The following is an 11,310-nucleotide window of genomic DNA, read 5'->3' as shown; positions in this document are numbered from 1 at the left end:
GGGAGTGCGGCTACGACGTAGGCACGGCGGCGGTAGCGTCGGCCATGGCTGGGGGGGCGTGAGGGGGAGGAGCTGGAGAGGAGAGGGGGTGTCTGGGGGGTTCGGGGGAGAGAGGGAGAGCGATCCACGACGTCACCGAGCGAGGGGAGCGGCGAGGCGGCGAGCAGGTGCGTGGCGCGCGCTGCGGTCGCCGTCGGGCACCTGCCTGCCTGCCTGGCCGGCAAGCAGCTCGCTGGAGCGGCGCTGGGCTGGGCCGGCAGGTGGGCCGGGTGCTGGCGCCAGGTAAGTTTTTCTATTTTTTTCTGTTTTCTGTTTTTTTAATACTTCTGCAACTTTGTTGAATTAATAAAAATACTTAGGCAACTCCTAAAATCACCAAACTACTCCTGGTCCATAGTTGGATTATTTCCAACATGAAACATTTTAGTTTGGAGATATTTGAGCATTTAAATATTTTATATAATTTTAAATGCCCAAATTCAAATATCTATGATTTAATTCAAGGACCCTAGGATGACCTAGGAAAATGTGCATCACTTTTGGCAGGGGTTCTGAACCAAGACAAAAATGATGGGCATTTTACAAGGGCATTTCAGGTTCATTGAAAAAAGTTTTTAGTAAACCCTAGTTGGTTTCAGAGGGGGATGGGGGTTCTGTCATCCCCATTTCAGGTTTCTGATGAAAGAGTAAACATGATGCAACACTCTAATGCATGGCTAGCTAGGGTGTGACAGTCTTTGATGATGATTGTGTAGAAGCATTTGAAATACTTAAGAAAGCCTTGATTTCTGCACCTATTGTTCAGCCACCTGATTGGAACTTACACTTTGAAATTATGTGTGATGCTAGTGATTATGCTGTAGGTGATGTCCTAGGACAAAGAGTTGATAAGAAATTAAATGTTATCCAATATGCTAGTAAAACTCTAGACAGTGCCCAGAGAAATTATGCTACTACTGAAAAAGAATATTTAGCAGTTGTATTTGCTTGTGATAAGTTCAGTCCTTATATTGTTGATTCTAAAGTAACTGTTCACACTGATCAAGCTCCTATTAAATATCTTATGGAAAAGAAAGATGCTAAACCTAGACTTATTAGATGGGTTTTCTTCCTACAAGAATTTGACTTGCATATTATTGATAGAAAGGGACCTTAGAACCCCGTTGCAGACAACTTGTCTAGGTTAGAAAATTTTCTTGACGACCCACTACTTATAAATGATTGCTTTCCTGATGAACAATTAGCTGTCATAAATGCTTCTCGTACTGCTCCATGGTATGCTGATTATGCTAATTACATTGTTGCTAAATTTATACCACCTAGTTTCACATGCCAGCAAAAGAAAAAGTTTTTCTATGACTTAAGACATTACTTTTGGGATGATCCACACCTTTATAAAGGAGTAGATGGTGTCATTAGACATTGTGTACCTAAGCATGAACAGGAACAGATCCTATGCAAGTGTCACTCCGGGGCTTATGGAGGACACCACACTAAAGATAGAACTGCACATAAGGTATTGCAATCTGGTTTTTATTGGCCTACTCTCTTCAAGGATGCATGTAAGTTTGTCTTGTCTGGTGATGAATGTCAAAGAATTGGTAAAATTAGTAGACGTCAAGAAATGCCTATGGAGTATTCACTTGTTATTGAACCATTTGATGTTTGGGGCTCTGATTATATGGGGTCGTTTCCTTCCTCTAATGGGTATACACATATTTTAGTGGTTGTTGATTACGTTACTAAGTGGGTAGAAACTATTCCAACTACTAGTGATGATCATAACACCTCTATTAAGATGCTTAAAGAAGTTATTTTTCCTAGGTTTGGATTCCCTAGATACTTAATGATTGATGGTGGTTCACATTTTATTCATGGTGCCTTTTGTAAAATGCTTGCTAAGTATGATGTTAATCATAGAATTGCATCTCCATACCACCCACAGTCTAGTGGTCAAGTAGAACTGAGTAATAGAGAGCTTAAATTAATTTTCCAAAAAACTGTTAATAGGTCTAGAAAGAATTGGTCCAAGAAACTTGATTATGCATTATGGGCCTATAGAATTGCATATAAGAATCCTATGGATGTGTCTCCATATAAAAAGGTTTATGGAAAAGCATGTCACTTACCTCTCGAACTAGAACATAAGGCATATTGGGCCATTAAAATGCTCAATTATGACTTCAAACTTGCCGATGAGAACAGACTATTTGACATTAGCTCACTTGATGAGTGGAGAACCCAGGCCTATGAGAATGCCAAACTGTTTAAATAAAAGGTTAAAAGATGGCATGAAAAAACGATACAAAAGCGAGAATTTCATGTAGGTGATTATGTTTTGTTATACAACTCTCATTTAAGATTATTTTTTGCAGGAAAACTCCTCTCTAAATGGGAAGTTCCTTACATTATTGAGGAGGTCTATCATTCCGATGCCATAAAAATCAACAACTTCGAAGGCACAAATCCGAGGGTGGTGATCGGTCAAAGAATCAAACATTATATCTCAGGTAATCCAATAAATGTTGAAGCCAATGTTATTAACACTGTAACCCTGTTGGAGTACATAAGGGACACTTTCCAGGTTGTTTCAGACTCTGAAAAGAAATAGGTATGTGGTACAGTAAGTAAACTGACTCCAAAACACTTCTAATAGCATTTTTCTCCGTTTTGGAATATTTAAGAAAATTGGAAAATAAGAAGTAGTCCGAAAAGGGCACGAGGCATCCACGAGGGTGGAGGGTGTGCCCCCTGCCTCGTGGGCACCTTGTATGCCCTACGGACTCCAATTTCTTGCACAATACTTCTTTTGGTCGGTAAAAATTCATTATATAATCTCCCGAAAGTTTTGACCACTGTACCACACAAATATCACCTGCTTGTGTTTCGAGCAGTTTATGTGACAGATCTAGATCACCATGACGTCTTCAAGCGCCCCAAGGACAAGTTTTTCAAGAGGGTCATCAACCCCTACCTCACGGAGGTGCTGCAACACCCTCAAACCATTGAGATGCGTGAGGGGTGCTGCACATTCACGATGTTGAGGGACCAAGGAGGACCGGAAGCGTGGAGACAAGACTCGAAGCAATGGAGCAACAAGTTTATAAGTGCCAGGCGATGGTGGAATGCAGACTCGACGCCAAGCACATGATGATCGTGGAGTTTACCAACAACCACAAGATGGATGCCAAGAACATTGGGGAGACTATCTTCAAGCTTCACGAGAAAATCGAGCACCTCCAAGCCCAGATCTATGACCTACAAAACCAGAACTGTGAGTATGAACATAAATTAAAGAGGATGAGTTTGGCTGCAGATTTGAGGATCCCGGAGACTCGATCATCCTTCTCTGATGGTGAGCCTATGCCTTGAAGATGGATGACAAGCCTACATCATCAACAACTCCATCATCACCACCACCAAAGAAGAACTGAGTATCGGGTATGGGCACTCCCCTTAGCAACTGCAAGCTTGGGGGAGTGTCCAGATATCGTATCACCATCACACTTCTATCTTTACCGTTTTTCTTAGTTTGATCCTTTTAGTTATATCTTGATCTAGTAGAATAAAGTTTAGTATGATCTAGCTTTGAGTTTTGTGTTGATCCTTATCTATGTAATCGAGTTCGTGAGCTATATATAATAAAGATTAGTTTTGAGTCAAGGGCTTCATTATTTTGCTATGATCTTGAGGGAATAAAATTAAAATAAAAGAAAGAATAAAAAGAAATAAAGATATCATATTGATCTTACAGAGAGTAATGACTCACATATAAAGAGTATGATGAATAAAAGTTGTTGAGGGTTGACAAACATAGTTTTGGTCATCGTTGCAATTAATAAAAAATAATAAATAAAGAGAGGTTTTCACATATAAATATACTATCTTGGATATCTTTTATGATTGTGAGCACTCATTAAAGTATGACATGCTAAAAAGTTGATGTTGGACAAGGAAGACAACGTAATGGTCTATGTTTTCTTATATCCGAAATAAATTATATTGTCATGGATAATCCAACATGTTGAGCTTGCATTTCCCCCTCATGCTAGCAAAATTATTTGCGCCAAGTATAGATACTACTTGTGCTTCCAAATATCCTTAAACCCAGTTTTTCCATGAGAGTCCACCATATCTACCTATGGATTGAGTAAGATCCTTCAAGTAAGTTGTCATTGTTTCAAGCAATAAAAAATGCTCTCTGAATATGTATGATCTCTTAGTGTGGAGAAAATAAGCTTTATACGAGCTTGTGATGTGGAAGAAATAAAAGCGACGAACTGCATAATAAATGTCCCTATCACAAGTGGCAATATAAAGTGACGTCCTTTTGCATTAATATTTCGAGCATCCAACTATAAAAACACATGTCAACCTCTGCTTGGCCTATCTTTTATTTTTGTCCTAGACTTTATGCAAGAGTCATGGTGATCTTCACCATTCCTTTTTACACTTTATCCTTTGGCAAGCACTGTGTGTTGGAAAGATCCTAATATATATAGCTAATTGGATGTGGGTTTTCATAAACTATTATTGTTGACATTACCCTTGAGGTAAAAGGTTGGGAGGCAAAACTATAAGCCCCTATCTTTCTCTGTGTCCGATTAAAACTTCATACCCATAAGTATTGCTTGATTGTTAGCAATTGTGAAAGAGTAAATGATAGTTGAGTATGTGGACTTGCTGAAAAGCTCTTATATTGACTCTTTCCGATGTTATGATAAATTGCAATTGCTTCAATCACTGAGATTATAGTTTGCTTTCTTTCAATGAAGTTTCTGGTTCATACTTTACATTGTGAATGGATTGTTACTTTAGCATAAGAAATCATATGAATATATATATATATATATATATATATATATATATATATATATATATATATATATGTTGCTACTCTAAGAATGATCATGATGCCCTCATGTCCGTATTTTATTTTATCGACACTTCTATCTCTAAACATGTGGACATATTTTTCGATATCGGCTTTCGCTTGAGGACAAGCGAGGTCTAAGCTTGGGGGAGTTGATACGTCCATTTTGCATTATGCTTTTATATCGATATTTATTGCATTATGGGCTATTATTACACAGTATATCACAATACTTATGCCTTTTCTCTCTTATTTTATAAGGTTTACATGAAGAGGGAGAATGCCGGTAGCTGGAATTCTAGGCTGGAAAAGGAGCAAATATTAGAGACCTATTCTGCATAACTCCAAAAGTCCTAAAACTCCACGAAAGTAAGTTTTAGAATATATTGAAAATATTGGGTGAAGAAAGCACGAGAGCGGAGCTAGCCACCGTCCACAAGGGTGGGGGCGCGCCCTACCCCCTGGGCACGCCCCCCTGCCTCGTGGGCCACCTGGTGGACCGTGATGCCCATCTCCTGGTATAAGGTGTCTTTTGCCCTGGAAAAAATCAGAAGGAACCTTTCGGGATGAAGCACCGCCGTCTCAAGGCGGAACCTTGGCGGAACCAATCTAGGGCTCCGGCGGAGCTGTTCTGCCGTGGAAACGTCCCTCCGGGAGGGGGAAATCGTCACCATCGTCATCACCATCGATCCTCTCATCGGGAGGGGGTCAATCTCCATCAATATCTTCACCAGCACCATCCCCTCTCAAACCGTAGTACATCTCTTGTATCCAATCTTTGCCTCAAAACCTCAGATTGGTACCTGTGTGTTGCTAGTACTGTTGATTACTCCTTGTAGTTGATGCTAGTTGGTTTACTTGGTGGAAGATTATATGTTCAGATCCTTTATGCATATTAATACCCCTCTGATTATGAACATGAATATTATTTGTGAGTAGTTACGTTTGTTCCTGAGGACATTGTCGGCGTTCTGGGAACGGGGGTCCCCAGACTTGCCTGCCTGCGGCCTGCAGCGTGGCTCAAGGGGGGCCCAGCATGGCCCATCTTCATCAACACAAGACTCAAGACCCTCGCGAGGGGCCAAGCCTCGCGGGGCGGACGACATGGACCTTCCTCAGGCACAGCCTCGTCAGGCTAGCTCGCGAGGAGGCGGAGAGATCAAGGCGGGGTACCTCGCGAGGTGCCCGTGACGCAAGCCATGACGACGCGGGGCGCCAGGCGGGTGCCAGCCCGCGCAGCGTCCTCCTTTCCTCTTTGGTGCAAAGGGGGCAAGCGCAGCTGCGGAGTACCGAGGCATCAGGCAAATGTTGCCATTTCGGTGCAACAAGACCAAGACCAGAAGGACTACGAGACGGAGGTCACCATGGAGCCCAAGACGGCGTCATCACCAGAGCTTTGCACAGGCGAAGACTGCTTTTGTCAGGATAGTTGATACTTGCTGTCCCCCTTCAAATTAGCCCGCCATTGTTGGCTCCCTTCCCGCTCAATATTTCGGAAGAGGACCAGGGCCTCTATAAATAGTACTAGCCACCCCCACAGCAAAGGGGGGAGTCGATTGGCTAAGAAGAATGGGAGAGAGAGAGAAGGGCAGCTGAACTCCTCCTAGCAGTTCATCGCCCCATTCAAGAACAGACCCTCGCGAGGCTGTTCTTCCTTGTATTGTTCATCATCATCATCCCCAAGAGGCAATCCACCCACCACAAACTAGAGTAGGGTATTACACCACAACGGTGGCCCAAACTAGTATAAACCCTATGTCTCTTGCGCTGTTCTTTCGTTAGTTTAGATCCTTGCGAGACAGAGAGGTAGAAGGCGTAATCTCCGCGCGCACCCCAGTGTTCGAACCTTATGGTCTGCCGGAACCCGAAATCCGACATTTGGCGCGCCAGGTAGGGGTGCACCGGAATTCGTCTTCCACCGCCCCGTTCTCCTCCGACCGTCGCTTCCAGGTCCGACGCACGTCGGGCCCGCACCAAGCGCCGGGCCGCCATCGCTTCCCGCGTCGCCCAGACGGCGCCCGTCGGCGGACGTCCTTGTCGTTCCCCATCGCCCGCCATCAACGCCGCCACCGGCCCGGCGGGGGGCGAGCAGCAGGCGGCGTCTCAGCATCCATCCGTGCACCAAGACAGCCGCACCGCTACTCCATCGCTCGCACCAGCTGGTTCTTCGTCCCGCGCGCTCCGCGCCCCCTTGGAGGCTCGAGCTGCGCTCCTCGCGGCAAACGAGCTCCTGCGCTACCGTCCCGTCGAGGACGTCTACGAAGAGTGGCTCGACCGCGTCGCCGAGCTTGTCCGCGCAGTCCGTTCCACTACGCCGCACCCCGCCCCGCGCGGGCAACGAAGCTCCGGAGGCGTACCAGCCGCCTCCTCTCCAAGAAGACACCATGGCTCCAAGGTGCGAGGCCCCTGGGCGGAACCCGCTCCGTCAGGCGCCAGCACAGAAAGAAAGGAGCTGCCAAGAAGTCCCACACCCACAAGGAGCTGCCCGGGCGCTCCCTGCTCCGGCACGCCGCGATCCTGCTCCGGCTCCGGCACACCAAGACCCCGCGCTGCTCCTAGCTGCAGCGCGTGGGGACCCACAAGACCGAGCTCTCCACCAGCCGAAGCCTATCGTGGCCACCGCAGGCTGCCGTGCCTACACCACCGAACTGCGTAGGGTCCCGTGGCCCGGCAAGTTCAAGCCAGACCTGCCTCCTCACTACGATGGCACGACTGACCCTGCCGAGTTCCTCTAGCTCTATGAGCTGGGCATCGAAGCTGCCAACGGGGACGAGAAGGTCATGGCGAACTGGTTCCCCATGGCGCTCAAGGAAGGGGCTCGCACCTGGCTCCTGAATCTGGCTCCAGGCACGATCTCTTCCTGGGACCATATGCGCACCCGCTTCATCGCCAACTTCCAAGGTACTCGCGACAAGCCACCCGCCGTGAGCGACATGCGCCGCATCAAGCAACAACCCGGAGAGACCCTGCAAAAGTACATCCAGCGCTTCAACAGCGCGCGCCTCAAGATCCCCAAGGTGTCCGAGGAGGCCATCATCTCGGCCTTCTCCGGTGGTGTGCGCGACGTCAAGATGAAGGAGGAGCTGGCGATGCATGAAGACCTGTGCACCTCCCTGGAGTTGTTCAACTTGGCGACCAAGTGCGCCAGGGCTGAGGAGGGATGCCTCTCCCTCCTCGAGCTGCCTGTCGTAGACCCAGAAGAGAAGAAGCCCAAGGCCAAGGACGTGAAGCGCAAGGGGGCTGCCGTGCTCGCGGAAGAACCAGACACCAAGAGGGGCAAAGATCTGCCTGAGTCCTCCAGGAGCGGTCGGTACTATGTGTACCACGACCTCCACACCCACAACACCAATGAATGCCAAGAACTCCGTGCCGTGCGAGAAGGAAGGATCGGCCATCGTCCCGAATGCGCCGATCGGGGCTACGGCCGAGGAGGAGGAGAAACGCAGGACGCTGGGAAGACCGCGGCCCGCGCCAAGGGTGGCACGATCAACCTCGCGAGGATCGCTGGCGAGACCTGCCTCGCGAGGGGGACTGGAGGGATCACCCTTGTGAGGATTGCCCATAGGGCCACGCAGGCCTCCCCCCAGTGCCACCTCAGCCAAGGAGAAACGAGAAAAGCCACCAAGACGAAGGGGCTGGGGGCTTCCAGGAGCCACGCGCCATCGCCTGCATCCTGGGCGGAGCTCAAGCCCCAGCCTCACAACGCATCTTCAAGCAGTTTGCCCGCGAAGTGAATGCAGTCCTCCCCAGGCTTGAGGTAACGCGCCCTCTCAGGTGGTCAGCCTGCTCCATCACATTCAGCTCAGCGGATCAACTCAAGTGCGCGGCCACAGCCGGGGTCCTCCCGATGCTTTGCTCCCTAGTCATCAGCAATGTGCTGGTCACCAAGACCCTCATCGACGGTGGGGCAGGGCTCAACGTTCTGTCCGCGGAAACGTTCAACAATCTCCAAGTGCCCTACGACCAGCTTCAGCCAACCAGGCCCTTCTCTGGAATCACCGACGGCTCCACGGTCCCGATTGGGCAGGTCCGCCTCCCTGTCACCTTCGAGGCACGTGACAATTACCGCACTAAGCTCATCGACTTCGACGTCGCCCACATCCACCTACCATACAACACCATCCTCGGGTACCCAGCGCTGGCCAAGTTCATGGCCGTGACTCACCATGGCTACAACGTCCTCAAGATGCCAGGAAGTGGCGGAGTCATCACGGTGCCCTGTGAAGAGAAGGATGTAGTGTGTTCCCTAGAGCGAGCCTTTCAGGCCGCGTCGCTGGAAGACCCGGATCGCGGAAGTAGGAGGCTTCCCGAGACCACTCCCAAGAAGAAGAAGTCGTCGTCCGGACCAGCCCCTCGGGAGGCGGGCCCCTCAGGGCCCGCATCTACCCAGGGGGAACCTCCTTCCATCGCATAGGAAAGCGCGCCCGGCGCCCTCCTCAGGCAGGGCTCGGGGGCTCTCCACTGGAGGGCCACCGACCTGGCCAGGGTCACGAGGGAGGCGCTTGGGCACCACATGGAGGCATGTTACAAAGCACGTTTCCCTCAAGAAGGAGCAAGGCAAGGAAGGTCAGACCCACAGGAGTTCGTCGACGAGGTCATTCGAGAACTACAGGAATCAAGAATCATGAGGGGTTGCCGCTGTCTACCGGCTGTGGCTCCCCACCCAGGCGAGGATGGTAGGCTGCGCGTCTGCGTCGATGTACCAGGGCTCAACCAAGTCGCTACGACGGGGCGCCTCTGGCCCTCGCGAGTGGCGCGCTGCGGGGGTCCGCCCGACAGCTACGTTCGCATGCCTCACGGCTTGCCGAGCGCGGTTGCAACGTGCCAGCGCCTCATGAGGGGCGTCATGGAGGCTCAAGAAGACAGGCGTTCCGCAGCCTTGGCGGAGATGGAGATGATTCGCGAAGGGCTACCAGCGCCTCCGGAGCCTCCCGAGGCCCCTGGGCCTGGGGGCTCGTGAGGATCGGCTTCCACAGCCCGCCGAGTCTGGTACACCAACACCCCTTTCGCCCTCGACACCCTCAGGTGACATCTTACAAGTTTCATTTCCAGCTGGGAGCGCCCTCCCCAGGGCTGCATTATTCCTAGGTCGCGCGGGTCCGCCCCTGCGGCATGTATCCCTTTATTTCTTGTCGTTAGCTTGCTTTGTTGGGAGCGCCCCTCGGGCTGCATCATCCCTGAGTCGCTCGGGCCAGGCCCAGCGGCATGTATCTCCCTTGCGTTTATTTCTGGCTATGCACTTGCCCATCATGCTTGATTACTTGATACCCATCCACGGCACCTCTTCTTCTCCATGTCGACCACTTGCACATTAAAGGGGGGTACCTGAGCATCGCGACTCAGGGCTCTTACTGGCTTTCCAGCCCTCACCCTCTGGCTATGTCCACGGCATCGCGACCTGGCGTACCAGCGACGGCTGAGACAAGCTCGAGGGCCGGGATCCGAGGACGTAGAGTGCCGGCATCTAACCAAACTTGCAGGAACACGGCACAAGATAAGGCCCAGTGCCAGGCGCAACCCGCCTAGAGGTAGGGCCCCGTGAGTCCCGCGCTGGCTCACGGGTGCCCAGATACACCTCACCTAGCCCTACCGTGCTGGCCACGTATCAGGGCGGGGCTGTACACGCCCCGGGGGCTCCTCTCGGAGGGGGGCCCCCTCCCACGTACCAGTGGAAGCACCATGCTCTGCGCTGGCTGACGACACTGCCGAGGAGCGGCTATGCTCGTACACATGCGGAAGCGCTATGCTCCGTGCTGGTGATAAACAACTGAGGGTGGCCCCCGGGCCGCGACAACCTCAGGGAGCCCAGAGCTCAGTGTCTAGCCTCATCGCAATGCCTCCCTCCGGGAGCACCGCGCGAGGGGGCTGGGCACGGGGGCTGCGCCTGGGTCACGCCCAGACATACGCCACCCAGCCAGGCCCCTCGGGCCTGGTTCGCCGCGCGTCTCTCCCCGAGCGGAGCCAAGGTATGAAGGCCGTTTGAGCGTCAAGGGGGACCCCTGAGCATCGCGACTCAGGGGCCTAACTGGTCCCGTAGCCCCTCAGTCCCTAGTTCTGAAAGGCTAGCGCTGGGTGAGGCACGCGCGGGGCCGGGCTATGCAGACGTAGAACGGTGGTTCCACTTGCATCTCACCTCATCACTTGCTGTTTGCGCGTCAAGGGGGACTCCTGAGCATCGCGACTCAGGAGCCTAACTGGCTCCGTAGCCCCTCACTCCTTTGGTCCCGTCCTGGTTTCCGGTCGAGGCTAATGTTGGGTGAGGTACACGCGGAGTCGGGCTCTACAGACGTAGAACGGACGATCCACCTACATCACACCTCCCTACTTGTTGTTCGTGCGCCAAGGGGGACTACTGAGCATCGCGACTCAGGAGCCTAACTGTCTCCATAGCCCCTCACTCCTTTGGTCCCGTCCTGGTTTCCGGTCGGGGCTAATGC

The sequence above is a fragment of the Triticum dicoccoides genome, chromosome 6A (assembly GCF_002162155.2).
Source record: "Triticum dicoccoides isolate Atlit2015 ecotype Zavitan chromosome 6A, WEW_v2.0, whole genome shotgun sequence".
Taxonomy (NCBI): Eukaryota; Viridiplantae; Streptophyta; class Magnoliopsida; order Poales; family Poaceae; genus Triticum; species Triticum dicoccoides.
Note: the sequence above shows the minus strand (reverse complement) of the source record.